Source organism: Pogona vitticeps, chromosome 1 (assembly GCF_051106095.1).
Source record: "Pogona vitticeps strain Pit_001003342236 chromosome 1, PviZW2.1, whole genome shotgun sequence".
In the NCBI taxonomy this organism is placed as follows: Eukaryota; Metazoa; Chordata; class Lepidosauria; order Squamata; family Agamidae; genus Pogona; species Pogona vitticeps.
Genome location: NC_135783.1, coordinates 157,202,666 through 157,214,909, shown reverse-complemented (window position 1 = coordinate 157,214,909; position 12,244 = coordinate 157,202,666).

The following is a 12,244-nucleotide window of genomic DNA, read 5'->3' as shown; positions in this document are numbered from 1 at the left end:
GAGTTTCCCCCCTCGCATAGCGACGAATCCAGATAGCAACGTTAATCCTGGAATGGATTAACATCGCTATGCGGGGCACCACTGTATATGTAAAATATTAAGGAAGGGAGAGCATTTTATTTTGTAGTAAGTAAATGCTGGCTCTGAGGACAAGTGGTGCTCGGTCGGCTCAGAGTGCCATTGCTCCCCTTCCTGGGATACTGTGAAACACAACAGGTCTTGTAAAAGTGACCCGGGAAGGGAGGGGGGAGAATAGCCCTATTTAAAGAGCTGTCCCTCTCTTCTGCCTCTTTCTTGGCGACAATCGAGGGAGACAGAGCTCCGCGGCTTTGCTGGCGAATTTTGATTGTGTAGCTCTGGTTTCTGCACTTGGAGGGGGGGCTGCATTGGTACCCACCACAGTTTGGCCTTTTCATTTCTTTGGCTCATTGAAGAGCGAGCTAGCTGAAGGATTTTTACCTCCCAAAAAAGGAAGAATATAAATAAATAAATATTAATCAAGGTGTGGGGTGCGGCCACTTGGGCCGGCTTGGGTCACCTCCTAGGTCTCCCCTGGGAATAAGGTGGGTAATAATGAATATTCAATAAAGTGTGGCCTATGTTTATCCCATAACTCTTGTCTCACGTCATTATTCCAGGGTAAGGGGGGAATGGAATTTAATCAAATTGAATCCTAGTGACTAATTGACTCTTTTCAATCATGGATTGGAATAAATCAAATCCCACCTCCTAGTACCCTTTCAATTAGATATCAGAGAAGTTAGCAGTGTCAAATAAACTTTAATAGTGAAGGAGGAACTCCCAAGCTTGAGGCCTCTTAGATAGGATGCAGAATTAGCAATAATGATTAATGATTATTAATGTGAGAAAACCTCATTAATCTTACTCTGAATGCATTAAATTAGGAGAAGGTGTTAAACTGCAGCCATTAAGCAAATTTAAGAAATCAACCTTTTAATAACTTAAAATTAAGATTTTTTTCTCGCTCTTATTAAAATACTATTAAAATTATTTTGTTCCAGTTTTTCCAACCAATGTTATTACATTGATCAGAGCTAAAATCAATGTTTCTTAAGGCATACAAAAACTCCATGATGTGAAACCATAAGATAAAATCAAGTATTGGTCACTCCATTTCATCAGTGCAATGGAAACATTTACTTTGACAAGGAAGCTATCAAATATCTCACGTTGTTAAAACAAGTTGTTAATATGTGGGTAGGGAATGAGAAACAGAGAGCAAGAAACCCTTGAGACTTCCTTATCTCATCTCAGAATGCAAGTAGCTCTAGCTGAAAGTTATCTTCATCATAAGCAAAGGATTTGAAGAAATGTACTGTGAGCTTCCTAGCAGTTTAAAAGATCTTATTTGAAGGCCCTCCGATATCATGTTTCAAAAGAGAAATAAAATTTACTTATTTCGTCTTTTATTTCATGTTTACAGTAACATTTTAAAAAGAGCAAGAAAACATTTTTAAAAGAAAAAACTGAAGAAAACAAAACAAAATCAGTGTTCAGTAACAACAGTGAGGATCAGACAAATCTAGGTTAAACATATAGACTGAAGTCTGTTGTTAGTGTAGGCCCTTTCAATCAGTGGAAATTTGGTGTGTCAATTTCTCCATAAATTCCATTGATTTAAATGGGCCTAGTCTAGTTGCCACTGACTACACCATGCAATAGGATTTCAGCTATAGATTAATGTAACAAGTCTATATGTCTGAAACAAGTGCCCAGTCAAAAATGTTGCCTATATGATACATGCTCAAAATTATTCATGAAGTCTTTTTAAAAAATGCCGTACACAATAATTTTGTATGACAATGTGACTTTTCCATTTCTTTCTTCTATCTCCAACAAAGCATCATCATCATCATCATCCATGCAAAACAGTAAGCTCTATTTTGAGGATATATAAGCCCTGCCTTGTTGGATAATACCAAAGGATTCCTTAATAGAGACACAAGTATACAGTACTACTAGTAGTAACATCTCTTTTTAAAACATCAATTAACAATTCAGCCCTGAAACTGTGCCAAAAGTTTCAAAGAAAAAAAAGACTGCCTGCTTTTAATTCAAAGTGCAACTTCATTCATTGGAAGATGCAGAGTGCAGTCCTATGCACACTTTTCAGATTGAATTGAATGAAATTCAGTCCTCAGTAAGAACTACATTTATTGACATGAAGGAAATGTCCTGATGCAGATGTGCATACAGGGTGCTGTGACATTGAAGCATGGAGGGCAGATCCAGGCAGCAAAGAATCCTTGCCACTTTCCAACTAGTCTCAACCCAGCACTTCATACTTCTGTTCAGTGCAAACTTTGGCTGGTCACTTAGTAGTCACCATCATCATCTTAAAACTGCAGAGCTAGAAGGGCCCCTACGGATCATTGAGTTCAACCCCTGCCAAGGAGGTGCAGTCAGGAATCAAACTCTCAACCTCTGGCTCAGCTACCAGATGTCTAAGCCACTGAGCAACAGTTCTTCCTGACTTTTGCACTGAAATTCTGTTTAGCTTGGCAGGTTGTGTTCCACCTAGCTTGCACTAAGTAGGCAAGGAAGCTCAGAAATTGGCTTATGTGATGCTGTTGAAGAGCATGTTAAGGATCAGGATCTGTCGCTCAGTTAACAAAGGTGAGCACTCAAGGGCACCTTGATGATTAAGAGGCTCCTTGGGTGTACCATGGTGGTTCGGCCACAGGGAGAGGAGCAGCCTTTGCAACTGTCTTGGAGCATGACGTTCCTATGAGCTTCCCAGTGGCCAGTGGTTGGCTCATGACATACTATGGGGAAGCTTTTCAGGGATCCCAAGGTTTCACCATAGTCTGCAGTAGTCTTGAGCCCTCTGGAATATAAAGCCTTGCAAGGAATTTCCTTGGGATGTGCCTCGTTAACTTGAGAGATCCTAAATTGACAAGAGTGAATTCAGTGAGCGCTCTTTCCCTATTTCAGTAATAAATATAATGTGGCTCTAGTTTACCCAATGCATATCCTACCTCTTTCTTATTAGTGGATGGGTGTGAAATATCTTACATAGTGATATAGGCCAGCACACAGCATGATGAGGCCATGCACAACATCAGTGTAGTTTATTAACATTAAGTTAGCAGTGTTAGCAAATGACAAACACGTAATGTTATTAATGATACTTCATCTTTCACTTTTCTCAATATTGTAAGGTCTGATCTTCTCTGTGCATCTATTTTTTTGTTTTCACAATGCAAAAATTATATATCCATCCCAGTAGTAGAAGTCAAATCCATTTGAGCAATGAGAGTTGGGACACACAGAACTGACCTAATTATCATCCCCATTACCCTCATGCCTATCCCCCACCTGTCATCCTGTTCTGAAGGCTGCTTACATAAGCTGCTGTGTGAAGAAAGAAAGAAAAGCCCCACCAGTGGACCTCCCGCTGTAGCTCTTAGGATCGAAACCTTATCTCTATCTCTGCCTCTATCTCTAATCTGGAATTGATAAGATAAAACAGAAAAAAACATGAGACAAAAACATTGTGGCACCTTAAAGACTATCTGCAATATTTTAATGTGAGTTTTCATGGATCAGTTCCACTTCCTCAGATATAAGAGTGAGCCTATATAACCGTCATATTTATACAGGCCCCCGTGACCAGGTGAGGATACAGATAATAGACAATGTGACAATAGTTCATTAGTAACAGAATAGGTTATCAGTAGATATGGGGACAAATATAAAAATGAATTGCGATATTGGTTGAATATCACTGATTTATCAGATATTCGTCCCTTCGTATTTGTCAGTTCCAGAAACCCCGACAAATATAAAGGGACAAAAGTAACCATTTTATACTCATCCATTCATAGGGGATTTTCTCTCTGTCTGTGCCCCTGTGGGTCATCTATTCCTCGGAGGCATAGGCAGAAAAGGAAGGCCAGGTTGCCAGAAGGGAAACCTGGCTGCTGTTCGCAAAGGCATCAGGGGTGTGTGTGTTTCCCTTCAAGCAGCCAGCTATTTGGCAGGCCATAGACAGATAGAGCAAGTCTGACTGCCTGAAGGGAAGCTCCCCCTGCCATCATTTGCAACAGAACAGAAGCTAGGCTGCCGGAATGGAAACCACCATTCCAGCAGCACAGCTTCCGTTCCAATAGAGGTAGCAATGCAGCAATAGTGGTGGAGATGACAGTGGTGGCAGCAGAGGAGGAGAAGAATCCCTGTCCTGCCTCCTTGTCTGAGTGGTCAGTGGCTGGATGAGGCAGGGAAGGGACGCCGGAGCTCCTTCCCGAACTGGACAATGACTTAGGCAGTGTACAGAGGCTTGTGAGTGGGAGGTGGGGGGAGAGAACACACAGTACCTGTGGTGCCACATGGAGATCTTCATACGAAGAGGTGCAACTTAAGTCATGCCCATCTCTAGTTCCATACTATACTGTAGCACCTTTTGTGTTTCCCACCGCTTTTTCATAATCTACATTCATACACCAAATATAAATATAAATTATATTCTGTTTATTTTTCTATGAACATTTTAATAGTAAGAATGTGATTTCATGTAGTGGAATTTCACTTAAATCCTGATTGTTCAATGATCTGATATTTTTTTCTCTAACCTGTTTATTATAATTTTTATAATAGTTTATAAGTTTGTGATAACAAGGATATACAAATAGGACCCCTGTATCTATGGGGGATCATTTCCAAGCCCACCCCCCTGGATGCTGAAAAACATGTATTATAGTGAATGTTATTATAATTTCCTAATCCAATCTTCTAATATTTTCCCATCCATTAGACATTTTTTTGAAAAGTACTTGTAGGGCTATTATCCCCATTTTATTAATTCAACTATTACACTATCTCTTCCTGGGACTTGTTTTACTCGTTATGTTAGCTAATATTTCATCTTTAGCAGTTCTCTTTTTCTGTCAACAAGTATTCTGACATTGTTCTTTTCACTTTCTTTTGGGTGCTTCAGCTGCATTTTGGCCTGTTCCTAACATTGCCTCATTGACAACTGTGTTGATGTAGTCTGTAGTTGTATTCTTGATTGTGAACATTTTATTTTATTTTTCTCAATTCACTTCCACATTCTGCAGTTTTTTTTTCCTTTAGGAATTTCCTTTTGATTTTAAGTGTTGATTTTTGTCATTAATTTTCTTCTCTCAAATTTTGTGGGTTTATTTTTTTTCAACTGTTGCTGGTAGTATTCTATGATCACCTCCTGTACTATACTGATATAGCCTTCAAAAACTTTCTACTTTTGGAGATTATATAATCAATGTGGTCTAATAAATTTTGGGGTTCCTCTGTCTCCAATTTCAATTTGCTCCCTATATAGAATGTTTTAATCACATAACTGTATGAGCATCTGGCCCATTTAATTCTTTTTTCATAATCCGAAATTACCAACATTTTTGTCATTAGATTTTTGGTTTTTTTATCTATTTTTATTTATTTATTTATTTATTTATTTATTTATTTATTTATTTATTTATTTATTTATATCCCGCCTATCTAGTCGGTTTGTATCATAAAGCCACCACTTTCTATATTGTCTTCTTCTGCTGCTGCTCCTTTCTGGTGTAAAACATTTCTAGAATGTTCTGCTTCTCTCCTGACTTCAGCCATTCCTACAATGTCCCAATTCCTTGTTTTCACTTCCTCATTTAGTGCCTCCATTTTTTTTCATGTTTATTCTCTGACTTTATATTACATCTAGGAGTCCCCAACCTCATATTTCTCTTTCATCAGCCATTCCCCACACAGAGATTCTTAATATCCGTTGGGGGGTATTGGACATTAAAACACCATGCTTGTCAGGCATGTTGGCAAGTAGACAGCAAGCCATTCTAACTCCATCTTGGAGCACCACCATTGTTCTTATTTGGTTCATCTGCTGCTACTTCCTCGGATAGCATCTTTTCTTTGGAGACATCCACCTTACTCAGCCTTCAGAGCATTTTTCCAATGGTTCCAGCAAGGCCTCACTTTCCCATCTTCTTGCTGATCCTGCTCCCCTGAGTTTTCACCATGGTTTCTGGCAGGATTCCTTGGTATAACATTTGTGAGTGAGAGTGGAGTTTGGATGGAGAGGTTGAGGAGCTTTTGATAGCGTTCTATATTCACATCATGCCCCATTGACTCCCCTCATTTTTATCTACAGCTGATCACAAATGCCCTTTCAAAATTCTTTACCATGTTTCTCCAGCATAATTCTAGGTAGAGAAACAGGGCACAACTGAACTGAATTTCTGTGAAGGATGGAGAAATTTTCTAACCATTCTCTGAAATAGGGCTCACCATTGTACCACAGCATTGTTTCCCCACCTCCCAAGAATCTTTTTGCACTGCTTTTGCTAATTGCAGCACCACAGCTTTGCCAGTCTATCCCCATTTTGCTTCCTCCACAATTCTACCATTGTGGGGGAATTGTGTTGTTGGTGGCAGGAAGGTAGGCATCCAGAAGTACACAGGAGAAATTTTGGAAATAATTATTCAAGGCAGGCAAATATGAAGCGGGGAAAAAAATCTAAGAATGTCTTCTGAGAAATGTGATCCAGCACGGGTCATTCTTCAGCATACAGCCTTTCCCCAGACTTTCCAAATGCTATTTTTACAGGGGTCTTTGTAGACCCATTTTGTCTGTAATACAGCATCTTCCCTGTAAGCCCTCCAGCAGGTGTAAGGGAGGATAGTATTATGTCTGGCTCAAGGAAAAAACAAAAAACAAAAAAACAGAAGGGAGTATTGTGACATAATTTATCATCCAATTTCCCAAATGTTTTATGTCTTCATGAAGGAAGGTTTTATGTCCCATTCTCAGAGTAGATTAGAATTTCTTTTGGTTATATTTCTGAACTTACCACAATACTGTAATTTGACTAGAGACACTGCTCTTGCTTTTTCTTTCTTGTGTGTTTCATCTTCCCTAGCAGCCCGCATTTCCTCATCTAGAAAAGCCATGTTACCATATGAGATAGCCCCCTCAGCTTCAGCTGAACTGTGGGGAGTCTGGAAAGGACAGACTGCCAGTTGTTACAAAGGTCACTGAAAGACAAAACATGCACATCTACCTCTTAGCCACTTGATAAGTAAGGGACCCGTGAGCATCCTGAACCTCACTCAGAAGGGTTTATCTGAAATTGCTCCTCCTTTCAGATGATTTCCCCTATCAACTTGCAAGAGAATGGTGAAAATCTCTAACGAGAGAAGTTTCTGCACATGACTTCTAACTGTCCCTCTTGCCTTTTCACAACTCCTGTCCTCAGAGCAGCATCTTGCTTAGCTCCCAGAACCCTGTGGAAGATAAGTTGAATTTGAGCCCCCCCCCAAAGTTCAGTAAAGAGGAATAATGATGAGCATGGAAACATTTCTTACAATTCTCCAGCCACTGGCTGTATTGTTTGAGGGATGCTAGGTATGGTTGTCCAACACATACTCCCTTTATCAGCATCTGCCTAATATTGCCATTTCAAATATTTGCCCCCTCTCCCCAGGAATAAAGAGCCAAGATGCTGATGATGGGTTAAACTGAGCCACTTTATTGAGCAGGTAAAAAGGTAAAGGTTCCCCTTGACAATTTTTGCCCAGTCGTGTTCGACTCTAGGGGGCAGTGCTCATCCCAGTTTCCAAGCCATAGAGCCAGCGTTTGTCCGAAGACAATCTTCCGTGGTCACATGGCCAGTGCGACTTAGACACGGAACACTGTTACCTTGCCACCAAGGTGGTCCCTATTTATCTACTTGCATTTGCATGCTTTCGAACCGCTAGGTTGGCGGGAGCTGGGACAAGCGACGGGCTCTCACACCGTCGCGTGGATTCGATTTTACGACTGCTTGGTCTTCTGACCCTGCAGCACAGGCTTCTGCGGTTTAGCCCGCAGCGCCACCATGTCCCCTATATTGAGCAGGTACTGATACCCAAAACTATTCCCCAAGCACGGCTTGTGGTAGTGCGGATCAGGTTTGAGGCTGAAGGTCTCACAGGACTCTCTCCCTAACCATATACCGGTGAGTTCCATGCCCCATTGTTGTGCAGTCCCTCAGACAGCACAACGCTAACCGGTGCCTGATGCTACCACCCCCCGGGCTTGTAAGTCCCCTGTCGTTGGCAACAGGAGGCCCAGGGAGGGCCCCAGCCTGTCTTTCCTCCAAGCACTGTAACCTCACAATCCGCAAAGCCGATGAGGTCAGACGGGCTATCATGTTCCATCAAGTCCCTGGGCACTCAACAATTCTTGTTGTTTCCTCACTACCCACCACAAAATGGTGCTAACTATGCTCCATTTCCCCCACCAAGCCAAGCAGCTCGGCACACAGGCCCTGCTGCAGATCCTCCAAAAATATTTCCACACTTTGCTCAGACAGATGAACTCCATCATGCAAAAACGATAGTCTTGCAAACCCAACTGCCCCAACGCTTGCTGAGTAAGCTTCCAGAACTGGTATCTGGTTAACAGATAGCCATCCCTGTGACAGAACAAGTATCCTTGATTATTTCACCCTAACATAGCCTATACCGGGCAAATTTCTAGAACAGAACATCTGCCCAAAGTGATGTGAATCCCTTTGGCTGCCTGATTGGTCTTAGATCTAAAAATGTGCAGCTGCACTTTTTCATTCGTCATTACTGCGTCAGACTGCTGCAAAGCTAGGGCTGACTCATCAGTCTTTGCAGATACCACCAACTCACTGACTCTCAGTGCTCCAAAAATGCTGTTAGTGCAGCTGCATGCATGAGCAATGCCTCATATTCCTCCCTACAGTGTGCCATAATTGACTAAGCTGAGCTAGTATGTCTGGTGTCAGAGGGGACCTACTATTGGGAGCCCTAACTCGGTCCTTATTCCACCCTTCAATCATCTTCCCAATCCTGAAGTCCACTCTAGTGTCTGTCACCCCTAATGTCTTGGCCTGAAATTCCAGTGCAGAACATTTTACCCTGAATAAAACTGGTTGTCACGCCTTTCTGATATAAAAACCCCGCAAACTGCTGCAGATGTTTAACTGGCACCGGCCACACTGGTTCCAGTCTTTGCCATTGGAGCACTCAAGCCCTCTTGAGTGCTTTGGAATCCCTAGTTGAGTGCTGAGGTTGGGAGTTCCCCCCTGCCGGCTGGGATCGCCCTGCCCTCTGTTCTTCCATTGCTATAATTTTGGCATGCAGCTCCTCCCAAACCAGCCAACTTTGCTCGTCTGATGAAGGAAGCTCAGTGGGAGCAGATACAGTTCTGCACCTAGCAGGCTGCTTGCCCTTACTTTTACCTTGACCTTTTTTGGGTCCCATACCTGCTTAGAGCCCAATGTTGTGCTCCACACCCACACCTAGCCTCTGGGCACTCCAGACCCACTAAAACACATGTAAGTGCAGTAGCTATTTATTTATTATTTATTATATATTTGCTGATATATGGAACATTATGGATATCAATAAACATACATATAATTACCCATGCTCACACCAAATATACTCCGTTTCCTAGTAATGACTACAGACCTTTGAAATGGGGCTGCTGCACCACAACTATATTGGGAGCCAAACACCTTGCTATAGCAGGCTATACTCTTCTACTTAGCAATAAATCTCTGTTATTGTATTGCATTTATTTTATTTTATTATTATTATTATTTTATTATTGCCAATCAAATTAATGGGGGGCAGCTAAATGGGATGCCTGTACAGGGTGGCCAAACCCTTCTCAAGGCACCCTATAGCAATTCACTTCCCAATGAATTTATCCCTTTTTATTTTATTATTTACGCTAATTATTAATTAATAAAAATATTCTGTATTAAATCAGCCAGCCACCAACTATTGAGACTATAGACCCCCAGCACAAAAAGCCCCCACTGGCGTGTCCCCCCCCACTTTTCTAAAAGAGTAGAAAAGGCATGCAAATCTTTTGTGAACTATATTGGGAAGAAAGGAGGAAGTCAACAGTGAGGTACAAAGGACTGCATACTGGCTATGGATTAAGGCAACACCATAATGATATGTCTAATATTTAACAGGCAAATCATTCAGCTTGCTCAGTTCACAGAGTGAATTTTTTGTGATGCACATCATGATCAACCTGAATTCAATAAAAATCTCATCTTTTTTCAATCAACAAATCAAGAGCTAAAATCCTGAATGCTGAGCTACACAAAATCAGACTTACAACATCATCAGCTGTGTTGATTTTTTAGAAACAAAAAATTTCTGACTCCCTTCCTGAAGGTTCCCCAGCTGTCATGCAATCCCCTTCATTGTGGAGGAGCCACTGGGGGCTGAAGAAGGGAAGTCTTTAATTTTCAAAAATTGCCACCCTTGGTGAAGTCATCCCAGTGGCAGTAATTTCTGCAATTTGAAGATTTCACCTCCTTCTCACAAAGAGCTGTCATATCCAAAATTTTAGCCTAGCATTCTTGCTAACATGCTAGCTTCTTTGCACAGCAGTCAGTCAATCCTAGGAGCCTCCAGTTTGAAATGACTGGACCCAGGGTTTTTTTATTATTATTATTACTGAGGATTAGACCTAGGAAAGAAAAACACAGTAGAAGGATCAAGAATGGGCAAACCAAATGAGCAGATCTTTATGTACTTGGCTTCTAATCTGCAGCTTTTGTTTGCTCCGCTGGCAAGCCTGCCTCTGCCAGTGCGAAGCACCATTGTCTCCTCCTGGGATATCGTGAAACACTGGAAGTCTTGTGAGAGTGACCTGGGAAGGGAGGGGGAAGGAGTGTGCTACTTAAAACATATTTCCCCCCTCCCTTTGGCTTCCTCCTTTCTGGCAACAGATGAGGACGGAGCTCCGCCGCTTGAGATACTTCTAGAACTGTGTAGCTCTGATTTTGCTGCTTGGGCGGTTTTGCTGTTCGGAAGGGGGCTTTGCCTTGGCACACCCACACCCAAACACAGTTTGATTATTGAGCTTCAGCTCCTGAATTAGGAGCTGCTTCATCAGAAGAATTTAAAGTTTCATTCAATTTTACTGTTTTATTTGAAAGTAAGGGCTTGAAAGCGCATTAGGGCAGAGAGGACCTGGCCAGGCAGGGGCCTACACCCACCCAACACACACACACACACACACACACACACACACACACACACACACCAACAATAAGTATATAATATATTTATATAAGTAACAAAAACAACAACAAAACAAAACAACAATAGCAATAGTAATAACAATAATAATAGCAACAATAAGAACAACAACAACAATAACGATACTACTACTACTACTACTACTACTACTACTACTACTACTACTACTACTACTACTACAGTGGTATCCTGCATGACGACAATAATGTGTTCCATTAAAATCGCTGTACAACAAAATCGTCATGCGAAAATAAAAACCCTGTTGGAATGCGTTGAAAAACGGTTAATGCATTCCAATGGGGGAAATACCTGCTTGTCCAGTGAAGATCCTCCATAGGGTGGCCATTTTGCGATCCCTGTCTTGCGGAAATAGGTCTGGAAAACAGCAGGGAGCCATTTTGCAAACCACCGATCAGCTGTTTTAAATCATCGTCCAGCGAAAAAACAGTTCCCGAAGCAGGGACCAAATCGACGTAAAGTGGAAAAACCCCATAGGAACCATCGTTTTGCAATCGCTATAGTGATCGCAAGAAAGCATCATCAAGCGATTTCATCGTTTACCGGGGTAAGCATCTAGCGGGGCACCACTGTAGTAGTAGTAGTAGTAGTAGTAGTAGTAGTAGTAGTAGTAGTAGTAGTAGTAGTAGTAGTAATAATAATAATAATAATAATAATAATAATAATAATAATAATAATAATAATAATAATAATAATAATAATAATAATAATAATAATAATAATAATAATAATAATAATAGGGACGTGGTGGCGCTGTGGGCTAAACTGCAGAAGCTTGTGCTTGCTGCAGGGTCAGAAGACCAGCAGTTATAAAATCGAATCCACGCAACGGAGTGAGCTCCCGTCGCTTTGTCCCAGCTCCTCGCCAACCTAGCAGTTCGAAAGCAGAAAGTAGAAAAATAGGTACCACCTCGGTGGGAAGGTAAAACGGCGTTCCCTAGTCACACTGGCCACGTGGCAATGGGAACTGTCTTCGGACAAGTGCTGGCTCTTTGGCTTGGAAACGGGATGAGCACTGCCCCCTAGAGTCCAACACGACTGGACTAAAAATGTCAAGGGGAACCTTTACCTGAAGAAGAAGAAAAAGAAGAAGAAGAAGAAGAAGAAGAAGAAATTAAAGTAAATACAATAAAATAATAAAGGGAGCCTGGTA